At 35.7% G+C, this 16,269-nt stretch overlaps 1 protein-coding gene across 14 annotated transcripts in view; it reads right to left on the reverse strand.

The window, feature by feature from the left end:
- The window catches only part of Lingo2 (leucine rich repeat and Ig domain containing 2), a 1,254,967-nt gene that overhangs the window by 996,358 nt on the left and 242,340 nt on the right, over window positions 1-16,269 (reverse strand). The window lies entirely within an intron of this gene.

Raw genomic sequence — 16,269 nt, forward strand, 5'->3', positions numbered from 1 at the left:
TATTTTATAAAATTAACAAAATACATAAGATTTTATTGATGTAACTTATTAAACAAATCTTTGTTTTTATCCTTTAACGTCATAGTTTTCTATTTTAAAAGTAACTGTGACTACCTACCTCTAAAGGTCAGAAATATTGTCTTGAAGCATATGTAAAGTCTGATATCAGTTAGAATATGATTTCATATTTTACTTGTAGGTTTCAAGAGTGCCAGCCTAATGTGTATAATATGTTTCTAAGTTCAGAAGTTCCTATTTCTTTTGAATAGATCTCAATTTTCCCTTTAAATTTATATTTTTGTTTTTCATATACATTTTCAAGAAATCCATGTTTTAGTCCCCAGGACTTAATTTTTTAAGAAAAGAACTTCTCAGTATATCAGTCAGTATATTTATGTAATTTAATTATAACACCACTTTACCTAGTTTATGCTTTTTAATTTTATATAAATGTATATATCAACAAAGTACTCCTTAAAATCTTCCTGCTAAAGAATGCTTCCTATGTTCTAATGAATCTGTAAAATATTTAACAGATAGGAATTAAATCTCATTGGACTTTTTTTTTTTTTTTTTCGAGAAAGGGTTTCTCTGTGTCGTCCTGGCTGTCTTGGAACTTACTCTGTAGACCAGGCTGGCCTTGAACTCAGAAATCTGCCTGTTTCTGCCTCCCAAGTGCTGGGATTACAGGCGTGTGCCATCACTGCCCAGCCCTCATTGGACTTTTAAGAAATATGATCCAGTAGTCTAAAATATATACATATACACTCACACATATAACTATTTCTTGAACATTTTATATGCATATATTTGCCAAAGATCAGAAGATCTTTACTTGAAGTGTCTATTAAGTACCAAGTTGTTGGCAATATTCAGTGCTGTTTTAGCTAACATACTCAAATCCGCAGTTTTGATAAAATACCTACCTTGTAAGATTTTCATGATCATAAGTAAATACTAAGTTAAAAAATGAAGGACATTATAATACCATATATACCTTTATGTATTAAATGTTCACTGGAAAGTTATTTAGCAATGAAGGGAAATGGAATTATAAAATATTCTCACATAAAAAAGATTAAAAATAGAATCATAATATGTTATCAAAATCAATCTTCTCACTTACATGTTATTAAAAATAAGCCATTTTAATTAGTTCATATAAACCATTTAGATATAAACTTGGAACACTGATACAGCAACTAATCAACTTGAACTTCAGCTATAAACATGGGAACATCATTAGTGAGGCACTTTATCCATCCTTCTGACATCATATCCTCTGTGACACATTGCATTATCACTTCAAGGAAAACTAATTGATGAACCAATTGTTCATACTCAGTGGTATAGACAACTTTTATATACTCTACAAAAACTACTCTACACTCATTGCTAAATTTGGAAAGGTCTAGACAATGTGTAAAGGGTTGATTATTTTTATGAGGGAGAAATTTTGTCACAACGCTTTTAAGTTGACAAGATGTAAAAAGTTCTTCAAGAAAAATGAATGATACATTTTGGTCAGAAAAATGTTGACTCTTATTTATTTATTTATTTATTTATTTATTTATTTATTTATTCACACTCCAGATTTGATCCCAGCCCTCAGTCCACCCTCTGACTATTTCATATCCCATACCTTCTCTCCATGCTTTTGTCTCCAGGAAGATGTTCCCAACTCCCACCCACCCACACAGCCTGACCAATAAACTCCTTGGGGTCTCCAGTCTCTTGAGGGTTAGGTGCATCATGCCTAATTGAACCCAGACCCGGCAGTCCTCTGTTGTATATGTGTTGGGGGTCCAATATCAACTGGTGTATGCTTCCTGATTGGTGGTGCAGTGTTTGATAATTCTCGGGGGTTTGGGTTAATTGAGACTGCTGGAAAATGTTCACTATTAAAGAAAAGGACTAGTTAGCCACAGGCAATAAAACTGCTGAATATACTTATAGTATATCACAGCTAAATTAAAATCATCTCTGTTTCTTATTCCCAGGGAATCTGGAGCTAAAGTAGTAAACAGGATCAGGCATGAATGAAAACATGAACAGATAAACAAAAGAAAAGTTGAAGCCGGGTGTGGTGGCACATGCCTTTAATCCCAGCACTCCGGAGGCAGAGGCAGGTGGATTTCTGAGTTCCAGGCCAGCCTGGTCTACAAAATGAGTTCCAGGACAGCCAGGGCTACATTGAAACCCTGTCTCGAAAAACCAAAAAAAAAAAAAAAGAAAAGTTGTTGATAGATGACCTAACATCTGTAAAATGTACATGTTTTCTTACTTATGTCATTACTTGTAGATACAAGGAAGGCCAATGCTTCCAGTGTCTGAAGGTTATATTTAAATAATAGATGGCGAAGATATCTAGGTGTGAGGACTCTGCAGATGTGACTGAGTTTGGATCTTGGAATTAGAATAATTTGTTGTAACCAAGTGAACCCGAAAGTAACTAGGTCTCTCTCTCTCTTTCTTTCTTTCTCTCTCTCTCTCTCTCTCTCTCTCTCTCTCTCTCTCTCTCTCTCACACACACACACACACATACACACACACACACACACACAGCTCATACATTGTCTAGATCTCATTTTTAGAACTCAGGACTGGTGAGGTTATGGTGGCTAGTGTGTTTTATGAACGGCATTACTTTCTGAGTTACTAATCTGGATTTTCTCATAGAACACACTTATGTTCAGAAAAGATAAGAGGAAAATTTTCTTTTGGTCCCATGGACCACTAAAAGCTAATATGCCAAAAATACTTGGGGACTTGGGTTGGCATGTTACAAGAATGAAGCCTGCATGGGAAAGAGAAATGAATTCCTTGGTAGATATCAGGACACAGCAAGACACTTGGCACAATTGGATGCAAAGTGCATAATAAGAAAGAGGGGAAAGGCTAAAACTTGTTGCCTGGCAGAGGAGGGCCTTGTCTCCCAAGAAACTTCATCAAACCATCTTGCAAGAGAAACTGGAGTCCAGGCAGTAATGGGTTAGTAATGGTTGGGACCACATCATGGCTGAGACTGCTTAGCTATGCATGCCTCTTGCCCTCTATTTAAAACTAATCCTCAGATGGGCTTGGGGTGGGAAGCAACAGTGACAGGACGTCAATTTGTTTCTCTTTCCAATGTAGCTACAATAAATAAATCTCCCTCCTCCAAAGAAAAAAAGAAAGAAAAAAGAAAAAAGAAAGAAAGAGGTTTCTCACTCAGGATCTATTGACTTACACTTAGTTATGAGTGCAGGACCAGTAGCGAAAATCTGTCTCAGTTAAAGCCCAACTGGAACATGTCTGTGTACAGTCAAAACTATTCAGATACTGCTCTAAAATGGGCTCATAATAAGGTATTTAGTGACTAAATCATATTTAAAATGTTAAAAAAACAAATAATGCTCTCCCTTGGGAATTAGAAATTAGTGAGTTTTAGAAGCTGATAAAGGGAATAGAATATCAGCTGATATAGGTGACTGAGGCAGGAAGATTTTCAAGAGTTTCAGTTTCAGGACAGCCTAGGCTACACAGTGAGTTTACAAACAAGAATGAACTGCAATGTGAGACATTCTCATGAAAAGAAAGTAAGAAAAAGAAGAGAGTGGGGGGGGGAGAAAAGGAAAAGAGGAGAGAGATGGGACAGAGACGGTAGGAGAAGGGAAAGCAGGAGACAGAAACAGACATGAAGGCAGCAGATTTGAAAACTCACAGATGCAAATAGTCATTAGTCATGATTAGCCAAGAAAATCTGCTCTAAAGGAACACACACTATCCAGATGGCTTTCAGTATGGCATAAATCATATCGGCTCACACTGCACGCTGTACAGTTCAGCACCATAACAAATATTTGTATGATCTGATGCTGCCAAACTTAAGGCCACTCTTTCCCCATCTAACTGCCTCATTGTTCATCAACCTTACCTCACTGTCTTTGTACTGGCTATCTGCTCTGCCCTGATAATATTTTATCAGAGAATGGAGAGCAAGTGGTTTACTGTGACAGGCAATTCTATCAGCAATAACCTAACTGAATAGCTTGTGTTTGGAAAGGAAATGTCTATTCATAGAAGTAAAAATGCACTTACTTGTATCAAGATTGTGTTTAAAAGTTGTTATGTCTCAAATGTATGAAAACAGTTTTAAGTATTGAAGGAGAACTATGTAATAAGTAATTAAACTTTTAAGTGTTATCATAGCTACAGATACACACCATATTTTGAATTGCTTACACCAGTTATAAATTAGCCCATATGTATAACATAATCACTTTTTGTGATGTGTGTGTAGTATGTGTGTGTGTCTGTATGTATATATGTGTGTCTGTCTTTATGCATGTATATGCATTATAAATGAAGAGATTTAATTTTGCATCTATTTAGCACTGCCATCCTTCCAGGTTTTGGATAATATTCTTTGGGACTTAATTTTTTCTATCCCTCTAAATTCAATCTATCATTATTTTATATTTCAAAAATTTGAAAAGAATAGATTTTCAATATTTGTGCCATAAAATTGTGTTAGATGATGTATTTATTATTCGATTATTTTAATTATCCTGTGTTATAAATCTATTAAAATGCAGTTGAATTAGAAATGTAATGAGTAGAATATATAAATATACTAGAAATATACATATAAAAATAAATTAATATTAAAGCAGAAATCAGTTTACCAAAGAGGTCTTGCTTTTACCTTTGGCCCTAATGGGTAATTTATTCTTTTTTTTTTTAATATTTTTATTAGGTATTTTCCTCATTTACATTTCCAATGCTATCCCAAAAGTCCCCCATACCCTCCCCCCCCCACTCCCCTACCCATCCACTCCCACTTTTTGGCCCTGGCATTTCCCTGTACTGGGGCATATAAAGTTTGCAAGTCCAATGGGCCTCTCTTTCTAGTGATGGCCGACTAGGCCACCTTTTGATACATATGCAGCTAGAGTCAAGAGCTCAGGGGTACTGGTTAGTTCATAATGTTGTTCCACCTATAGGGTTACAGATCCCTTTAGCTCCTTGGGTAATTTCTAAATGCTTGGAATGTTGTTTCTCATAAAATTACATTTGTGCCACTGTGGGTTTGGAGCTAGGAAGGGGTTTAACAATGGAATTTATTATGGATACATAATATCTGTTTGAACTGCAGTGATCTAAATTCTAATGGCCAAATACTTTCCCAGTCAATCAGGTCCATGTGACAAAATTCTACTAAAACTCAGCACCAGAGACTTCAGAAAGTATTTTTGGCTGACAGTCCTCCATGTGTACTGTGTGATTTATAATTGTTATAAAAAAATTTAACATTCACCAAGGCATCACTGGCTAAAGGTGACACCAGAAACTTTAGTGCCTCTTAGAGACACTGCCCTTTGTTTCTGTCCTCTTCAATGATTTTAAACTGTATCTTTTCTCTGTAATAAAAACTTAACTATATTAAAGTTTTTGTTATTTCTTTACATTTTTTTCAGCAATGGTAGCATTGGAAACCACTGATCATTTTAAACAATTAAAGTTAGCAGTAGTTGACAAACAGATCAAGTTTTGGTAGCATGTTCCTTTAAGCATACCTAAAAACCCCAACAGCTGTCATTTTACATTGTGCTTGTATCCAATAGAGACCTTGAGCATATAACTATGTAGTCTTACCTTTAAGCAAGGAACATATAAAGTCATTAAAAAGAAAATGTATTCTGCAGAAGCCATTCTGCAGAAGTTTGCCTTAAATGAAACTATGTTGCTCATGGACCAGAATAACTACACTGAAGTTTCACTTCATGGACCTTAAGCCAACAGAATTCTGAACACACACTTTAAGCACAATGTCTAAAGTAAAAGGACTATCCTAAGCTATGCATGATGAAGAGAGAAAGATTGCAGCGTAAAGCAGAAAGAAGTAAACACTGTAATCTAAATGGAAAACATCAGAATTCTCTACCCTTGCCACAGTGATATGGAGATGTGCCCTTTATCTATTGCTGGCTTAGGTGTTAGAACACCCAGAATATTAGCTCCCTCTTCTAGCTCGGCTAACATCTAACTATACTGTGTGCAAAAACGACTAACCTAAATATACATGTGGCATTCTATGGCAAAATCTTTTAACAAATTGATCTTGGAAATTTAGTCTGCCTGCTGAAAATCCAGACAAATTTCACTTTTTAACTTAACAGCTTGTCTTGTGATCCAGGCAAAAGGATGCCCCTTTCACTCACACTTCCTGTTTTCCTTACAGGGTGTATGTGTCCCCTCAATGAGAAAACTTCCCTTGCTCTTCCTCAAAACTAGCACTCAGATATTCCTGTCTAGCAGCTCTTATCTTTTCAAGGACACACCACTGTTAACTGTCCACCCCTAATTTTGTCAACATGTACTAACCTTTGTCTTTCAAAATGGATTCAAATTTATTGAATGAGCAATTAATACTCTAAGTTCACTTTATCAGGAACAGTGGTAACAATTTCTGCATATAACACTGGCTATATACAATATAAAGGGACATGTGTTTAATATTTTTGAAAAGTGAAAGTTTTACAAATTGTTATGATCATGGTCTTAGCAGATAGTGTTCTATCTGTCATTAATTAATTAATAATTAATGGTATGCCATTAATAAGGATGCCTTCTCATTTTTTTCTGAGGGTTCTCTAGTTTATGAGTGTAACATAAATGCAAATCAGATAAATTCATAAGACCAAAAATTCTCTTAATAAACTCTGGTACTTCGCATGAAACAGGCTAAGAAAATATAGCAAAGTAATACCATCAATTCACATACTATCTGCTTCTTAGGTAATGAACCAATATAAAATAAGAAAAGGGGTGGGGTTTAGTGACAGATGTTTCACTGTCCTGGACATACTTTAGTTTTCTCAATTTAATTTCTAAATTAAAACATGAAGAAAGAAGTCAACTCCTCTTAAGTGTGCTATAGAGATTATGTAGGATGATAAAAAGTCAAGGGAGGAAGAAACTAGTTTGTGTTCAATACTTGATTAATACTTCTCTTCACCCTTATCTCATCTGTTGAATAGTGATGAGTCAACACTTACTGCATGTTTTCTTAATACTAAACACTTCTATTGGCACTTTATGTATATAAATTCACTTGATTCTAATAAAATAAAGAGGCCAGCATTATCCATCATCCACGTTTCTCACCTGATGGTGTAAATTCATGTTGAATCCTACAGAAGCTCCAAAGAGAGAGCTGGGATCCAGTCAAGATCTAAGAACAAGTGTTTTGCTTGACCAATATACTTTCTTCTCTTCCCAAGAAATAAATTAGCAAATATATGATTAAATATTGACTATGTGCTAGCAATTACTCCTTGTCTTTACTTAGCCCTTTTTATATTTACAACTAATAAATATTCACTGATGAGTTCAGGATGTCTGAATTGCTAAGTTATAAAGCTATAGTTTGACTATGTTTCTTCTGAACTTATACAAGTATTTTCATCTCCTTAAAAACATTCCTGGTTATTTTCTTATTTATTTGGATGGATGGGATCATATAAGCCTCATGCATAGACTGGCATTAACCATGAACCATAGTTCTACTAGTAAAGTCTCTCTCTTTTAAAAAAAATTATTTTAGTTTATTTTTAATGTACTTTTTTTACTCCATATTCCATTCCTTGCCCTCCCCATCCACCTTCCACATCCCACACCTCCAGCCCACCCCACCCTATCTCCACATGGATGCCCCACCTCCCACCCCACCTGACCTCTATACTCCCTAGAGCCTCCAGTCTCTTGAGGATTAGGTGCATCATCTCTGAATGAACACGGAGCTGGAAGTCCTCTACTGTATATGTATTGGGGCCTCATATGAACTGGTGTATGCTGTCTATTTGGGGGTTCAGTGTTTGAGAGATTTCAGGGATCCAGATTAATTGAGACTGCTGGTCCTCCTAGAGGACCAATCTTCTCCTCAGCTTCTTTCAGCCTTCCCTAACGCAACAACAGGTGTCAGCTGCTTTCTGTCTATTGGTTGGGTACAAATATCTGCATCTGACTCTTTCAGTTGCTTTTTTAATCTTCAGAGTGTGGTCACGCTAGGTCCTTTATTGTGAGCACTCCGTAGCCTCAGTAATAGTGTCAGGCCTTGGAACCTCCCATTGAGCTGTTTCCCACTTTGGGTCCTGTCACTGGACCTTCTTTTCCTCATGCTCCTCTCCATTTCCATCCCTGTAATTCTTTCACACAGGAACAATTATGGGTCAGAGATGTTACTGTGGGGTGGCAACATCATCCCTCTCTTGATATCCTGTCTTCTTGCTGGAGGTGGTCTCTATAAATTCCCTCTCCCTACTCTCTGGCATTTAATCTAAGGTCTATCATTTGAGTCCAGGGAGTTTCTCACCTCCCAGGTCTCTCAGGCATTCTAGGGGTTACTCCCAACCTCCACTTTCCCTCCCAGTTCTCTGCCTCTCTCCCTCCCCACTTGTGATTGCTTTCTCCTCTTTCTCAAGTGGGACTTATGTGTCCTCTCTTAGGCACTTCAACTTGTTGACCTTTTTGAGTTCTGTGGACTGTATCTTGGGTATTCTGTACATTTTTTTTTAATTTTAATTTTTACTTTTTATTTTTTGGCTAATATCCACTTATGTATGTACCATGCATGTACTTTTGGGTCTGAGTTACCTCACTCAGGATGATATTTTCTAGTTCCATCCATTTGCCTGTAAAACTCAGGATGTCCTCATTGTTAATAGCTGAGTAGTGTTCTATTGGGTAAATGAACCACATTTTCTGTATCCATTCTTCTGTTGTGGGACATCTAGGTTGTTTCCAGCTTCTAACACAAATACGGCCACTACGAACATAGTGAAACTCGTGCACCTGTGGCATGGCGGGGGCATCTTTTGGGTGTATTCCCAAGACTGGTATTGCTGGGTCTTCAGGTAGAACTATTTCCAATTTTCTGAGGAATCTCCAGATTGATTTCCAGAGTGGTTGTCCCAGTTTTCCATCCCAACAGCAATGGAGGAATGTTCCTCTTTCTCCAAATCCTTGCCACCATGTGCTGTCACCTGAGGTTTTGATCTTAGCCATTCTGATTTGTGCAAGGTGTTATCTCAGGGTCATTTTGATTTGCATTTCTCTGATCACTCAGGATTTTTCACTGATCACTAAGCACCTAAAGAGTGCTTCTCAGACATTTGAGTTTCCTCAGTTGTGAATTTTCTGTTTAGTTCTATATACCATTTTTAATTAGTTTGTTTGTTTTTATGGTGAATAACTTCTTGAGTTCTTTATATATTTTCTATATTAGTCCTCTATCAAATGTGCGGTTGGTGAAATTTTTTTCCCAATCTGTAGGTTGCTGATTTGTCTTATCGATCATCACCTTTGCCTTACAGAAGTTCACCAGGTCCTACTGAAGTCTCTTTACATCAAGTCCCTACATTTATCTAACTCATTAGGTAAGATGATAGGTTCTCATAAAAGACAAAACTTCATGTAATAAACTCTATTTTATTTATTTCTGATAATTTACAGTGGCTATAAATATACTACATCTCAGTTTTCTCTATATGTAAAACTGCTCCAAAATAGTTTTCAAATTAAGTTATTATTAATTGTTAATACTAAAAGCAACTGAGATATTTAGCTTTCCTTTTAGAAACATTATTTCTATGACTGAGAAGATTATTCAGCAAGTAAAGTACTTACTATACAAATATAAAACCCTGAGTTTGTCTTCATCACAAACATGCAGAGCCAGGTACAGTGATGTGCTGGAGTACTGCTATAAATCCTGAGCTGGGAAGCAGTGCTATGAAGATATCTAGAATTCATGGTCCAGCCTGCTTTACTTCATTGATGACTCAGGAGGACAATTGATAGTGTCTGCTGGTATCCACACACATGCACACTAACACACACAAATACATGCACATACACATGTAAACACACATACACTAACACACACAGAGAAATACACACATTACTCTAAAGGACAAAATTGCCTTACAAAAGTTCTACCCAAAGAAATATAAGTATTTGAAGAAATTATGTCATATATATGCCTCAATAAACATTTACATTTAGTTTGCTCAATATTTAGGATAATTTTATTGGAAAAATGGAATAAGATATGCAAACATTATTTGTATTACCAGAGGAACCCTGATAAGTTAAAATATATATTATAATATTACCACAAAATAATACAAGATGGTGCATTTATTCTGAGTATTTTAAAGAATTTATACCCATTTATGCTATGAATATCTTTTATCAAACAATATACATTAAGAACTAATTATATTATGGAAAACATCATTAGTAATTGAAAACCAAGAATATAAATGTTTTCACACTTCTAAACATGCTTAATATTATTGTTTGTCCATTAGAAATATTGCATTTGTCATTGAATTTGTGAGATATATCTACTCTTATCTATCAGTTAAAATATTAATTAAACTATATTTATATTGATCAAAAAGAATGCCTACTTATTAATATTAAATTATAATCATGATCAGGTAACTCTTATCTCAATAAGTGAATGTCAGTGTTGTAAAGATATAATTAATTTCTTAAAGAAAAATAAGCTATACTGAGTGTCTCATATCAATAATTGCAACACTTGAGATTCTCAGGCAGGAGGATTGTGTTTTATGCTTGTCTGAGATACATAGGCAAAACCTTATCTGAACCAAACCAATGAGTCTTAAACTGAATTCAGTAGAATTGGAGATAATTTTTTAAATGGTAGAATTTAGAAAGCCAAACCTGAATTTCTTACTAATTTATGTTTTCTATCTAATTCAATATTTTCTGGTACAAGTGATAAATAGACTCCAACCAGTGTATGGAATAACTTGAAAAGCATGAGTCAGGAGATATTTATCTATGTGTTAAGTGTGCCCATTGCCTGTTGCTGGACCCCGAGGCTTCTCTTTGTGCTGTGTTAACTATTGGTTGACAGTCTTGTTTAGTATTTATATTTTACATAACTATGAATATAATAATGAAGCATTTCAGTAATACTGAGTAACTATACTATCAAAACAATGTTATGAGATTTTTAAAGTATGTTCTTTCTGAATATTACTGATCATATGATTAAAACTGTTACATTCTATAGTGATTGTATTTTTAAAAAATCATTGTGATTTCATAATGTTTAATTCTGTACAAAATTTTTCTTGTCAATCACCCCATGGTTTTGACAAACAAAAAAGGCAGGGAGAGAATAAAATGTTTGTGAAAGCATGTACAAAGTATAGGCCACAGACTGGTAGTTTGAGATAACTGTGCTCACGTCTATTTTAGGTTTCTTCACCGGAGTTTAAGCCCAACATAAGTAACATGGCTCATGGGCTCTTTTAAATCAGAAGGGATGCATTATACCTGGAATTATCAGTCACTTGGACAGTCAGTCAAGTAGAGTTCATTTCTTTCTGGCTTTTGTTTCGTGTAAAGCCTGACTGCTTAGCAAAGTTGAAGGTATGCTAATGGACAAGAAAAGTTAAATTACCAGAAGAAAAGTAGAGAAGAAACACAAAGGGAGAAAAGTAGGCAACCCAGATTTAGCCTTCTAAAGTCAAGAAGAGTAGATGGAGGACTCTATACTCTAAATGGAGAAAACTAATATCTTCAAGATGTACAATTAGCCAAGAAAATGTCAAGGACTCATGGGGCCCAAAGAAGCCTACAGATCTTCATTAAAGTGTTCAGTCTCCGTGCCAGACTGGTGAATGTGCAGAAACTATAAATAATCAAGGATGTTTCAATAAATATATAAATAGATGACTGCTGTTTCTACATCTGTCCCCTAGAATTATTTGATTGGAATCTTGTGATTTTGTAATAAATCTACACATCGGACTAAAGGCTCAAACCTTAACAATGGCTTATGTTAGTATTTTTATAGCTTATAGGATCACAAATTCAGAATACAAATTCATTACTCTACAAAGACTCTAATTTAATATATGAGACTTCCTTACGTGGAATTACCTAATAGATAAATGAGTTACATATACCTATTTTTCATAACAATGATCTTTTAAAATATATAATCATTAATGTAAACATGATTAAGCTGTCCCTGCTTAAGGCTTTCTCATGACTGAAAATAAACTAAACATTTGAGGTAACTTTTCTTGAAATCTGTGCTCTAACTTTCAGGTAATTCTAACTGACTTCTTCACACCCTCAAATATGCACATTCTCGGATACCTTGCCTTTGCTGGAGGCATACGCTACTTGTCACAGGAAGCACCTTCACTTACTTCCTATATAGCAAGACTGCCATATCTGTCACAGCCTACTTATCCCTCAGCATTAAACTTAGATCCCAGCCCTGATAGCCTTACTTGGAAGAGCTCAGAGCAAATTATGTGGGTCTTCCTCCTCTTACCCATTTTTCCTGGTATTTATTTCTATCATGGTTTCTAAGGCCAGGCTTTGCAAAGAGTAGGGCTCAGTAGATATGTATTCAACATGTTAATGCTTTTAAGCAGCTATGAACTCATCACACATCATGTCCAAGTGGAATCAGAATTGTTTTGCCTGTGTGGTGTGATGTGGTCTTATTTTGGACAGAGAAAACAATACATATGTCCGCTGGAACAGATAAGGTGAATTTTCTTTGTATGTTGATACATGGCCCAATGAATTGAAAGAACAAAAGGGATAGGGACTGCAGAGTCAAAAGCAGGTTGGGAGAGATGAGGGAGGATGGTATAGAGGGAAATTAGAAGTAAGGGTGCAATTTTACATTCCTGTGGTTAAGGAAAATTTAGATCTAGCAAATTTAGGACAAGACATCAGAATTTAGACATAGAATAGACCTAGATCATTGCTTCCCTACAAAGTACTGTTAACGTTATATAGAAGCCTTTGGGCTTGGTCAGTGACCTGTGAGATGTGTCTTAGCAATATTGCACTGCTGTTTATCTTAGTAGGTTGTTTTATACTCAGAACACTCCTGTTATAGAATTACAAGCATTTAAATGTTTTCCTCCTGAGCCATGTGCTTCACAAGAAGAATCTAGATTGTTCAATAAATCTGCATAGGAAGGGGGGAAAAATCTCGAATTTTATTTTTCATGATAAATTAGATATCTAGTGACTCATATTAAACTCACTGTAGCAAATAAACTGCCACAATGTCCCCAGATATATACTCTATTGTATGGATGTCAGATCCTTTTCAGTTAGTTTGTAAATTGACTCTCAGATGGGTAACAACATCATTCCGTGTTAAACGACAGTTTTGAGCATGTGAAAACCCTAAACAGCATCTAATAGAAAGAGTGAATAACCATGTCTTGCTTAATTTGCAGTTATTTCTCAGATCCTGAAAGACAGCTCAGTGCCTCTCTACTCTCTAGGAGCATGTTTCTCAGTGCTACCAAGAGCGTCACTACCTCCACCTGGGCAGTTTAATCCACTCAGGATGCCATTGGGTTTCTCCTACCATTGCATGAACTTGCATTCTGCACAAAGGCCAACCAGACTGAATCTGTCTGTAAAGGTGTGCTGCTCTGAATCGGGTTTGTCCTTTACACGTCTCCGTTTAAAGACATCCTGTTGTGAGTGGCCTTATTGTTCATATGTTCCACCAGAGGTAGGACATAGTATAAAATGTTTCCCTGCCCATTTGGTTAGACTCCAAGATCAGGTAGAAGGTGCAAAGCTTGAATCAGCCAGTAAGCAAGTACAGTGCTGATGAATAATTTCAAAAACACAAAAAGTTTCTGGTAAACAATACTTATGCATGATGCCAATACAGTTCCAATGGGTGGTTTAGAACCAGACAAAGGAAAGCTAAAGATGTGTCTAATTTTCACAGGTCAGAGTGATACAGTTACCCTATTCCTTGCCTGGAGTCTAGTGACCTTTCCCTGGTTTAGTCACTGATACAGTACCTGAGCTCAATATCATGTGCAACATCTGGTTGCCTGAATTCTTTCTCTTTCTTGTTCATCTCATTAACATGAAAACAGACACCCATCCCACTGTAACACACCCTGTTCCAGTCTCCTTTCCATCACAGGAACCCCAGATCTTCTATTATTCTGGAGCACTAACTCCAACTCAGGCATTGTGCAAAGAAGCATGGCACACATAGAATATCATTACATCTTAGAGTCACCCAACTACTTACTTTACTTCCATCTAGAAACCCCTGAGTCCCCAAAATAGCTCTTTTGGGCCCCCAAAGATAACCTTTCTCTAGCTAACCCGGTGTTCTTTCCTAATGACTGCATTGGCAGTGGAGAATACTAGAGTCAGGGTTGCAGATGACCCCCAGTGCTAGAGAACTTCCACAGTGTGTGTAGAGACTGCATTTGAGTACACCATGGAACAACAACAAAAACAGGGTCCACTCAAGATTCCTTGCACACCTTGCTCAACAAATAATTGGCAAGTCTTAGGAACTGATCACCCATCTACTTCTCAGTTCAATGATGCTATTTTCATGGCTACTTCTTTACTCTGGATCCTAACAACAATTAAGATTATAATATTCTGCCAGACAGTTTCTTTGCCTTTGGTTACTTTGTTCTCATCATTTTTCATCCCCATACAACTGCCCAAAGAAATTTCTAAGACATAATTCTTGATACATTATTGGCCTGATATGTGGAGTTCTATGACATTCAAACTCAGAACTTCTTTTTTAGTTTAATGTTTTCAAGGACCAATTATCTCTCAGATAATGAATTTCTAAAGTACCTACCAAATAGAAAGCACTCTTTTAATTAACTCACCAAACAGTCATTTCTAACTATCTTTGCAGATAGTATCATTTTTTAGTACTTCTCATTTGAAACCTTGGTGAGATAATAATAGAAAAAAAAACATCATAGAGAATTTTATATGGGGTAGAATTCTGATGAAGATATAGAGTATATCTGCCCTTAGACAGCAATAAATTTGCTATCATTTAATGATATTTTATGTTGGTTCTGGGACTGTGGGAAGACATGTATAACAATGTAATAGTTTTTATTACCTAATGAACAGACAAAAGCATAGGAAAAAATTCAGTTATCTGAAAACACCAATTCTGATTAAGTTGTTGAACTTCGTTATTAAAGCTTGTTTTTATTACTCTTTGAATAATTTTACACCACACATGCCTTCAATCCCTATTACACTGCTTCAGTTGGTAATAATGGCTGTCTTTCAAGAGACCACTATCCTTCAGTAAAACAGAACCCAAAGGCATATGCCCAGACAGTGGCAATCATTAGCAAATAGATGAGCTAATAAGTCTCTTAGAAGAGGCTTCAAATGACTAATGTGAGCAAGAGAGAATCCATCAGATAAATGTTTATATTTGTGACCTTTCTGTAATTGACTTTGACAGAGAAGTTGCCTAATAACTTTGATGTCAAAGGCTTAAATTTGCATCATTCTGTCACAAGCTATATACAATTTCACATTGAATATGATAAAAATTAAATATTCCCTTTTAAAGGAATGTTTTTGGTTTTTTTGTTTGTGTTTGTTTTTGTTTTTGTTTTTGACACAGGGTCTCTCTGTGTAGCCCTGGCTTTCCTGGAACTCACTCTGTAGACCAGGCTGGCCTTGAACTCAGAAATCCCCCTTCCTCTGCCTCCCGAGTACTGGGATAAAAGGCCTGCACCACCACTGCCCAGCAAGAAATGGAGAGTTAAACAACTTGATTATTTAGATTTTCTTTTCATTTGCAGTTGGCATTCCAACATGCATTCTTGCCTTCTGAAACTTTACACTTTGTAACAAACTGCTAAAAATTAAGGCAACCAAAGTGTGACAATAACAGTTCAATTTATTTTGAATCCATTTTGAAGTTAACAGAATAATATTTGTATATCTTAATCTAAAATTGCTTCAATTTCCCCTATGCTTGTACATTGGGTGATTCAATTTCAGATTAATTCAGATTGCTTTGGTAATACAGCTATTGTCTGCTGAATGAATCCATCATGATAACAATGCTGTCCATTTAATGTGGAATGTTCTGTTTTCTATGTCCTCAGTCTTGATATAGGTTTTGATTTTGCTAAAGAATTATGCTGCTGGTTTATACCTAATTTCTCTAAAAGAAGAATAATCATTAATATTGATTTTGTTTTTAATCAAAAGTAGATACGAAAATACAAATGAAAGTAATTATATATTCGTGACATAAAAATTCTTGAGAAGCATTCAGAAAAATAGCATTAAACCAAATTATAGTATGTTATATCTAATGATGTGTTTTATTTTCTCAATTGTCCCTATAGTTTTATGGTAATAAGGCCATGGCACTCACCTAGCCTG

The sequence above is a fragment of the Mus musculus genome, chromosome 4 (assembly GCF_000001635.26).
Source record: "Mus musculus strain C57BL/6J chromosome 4, GRCm38.p6 C57BL/6J".
In the NCBI taxonomy this organism is placed as follows: domain Eukaryota; kingdom Metazoa; phylum Chordata; class Mammalia; order Rodentia; family Muridae; genus Mus; species Mus musculus.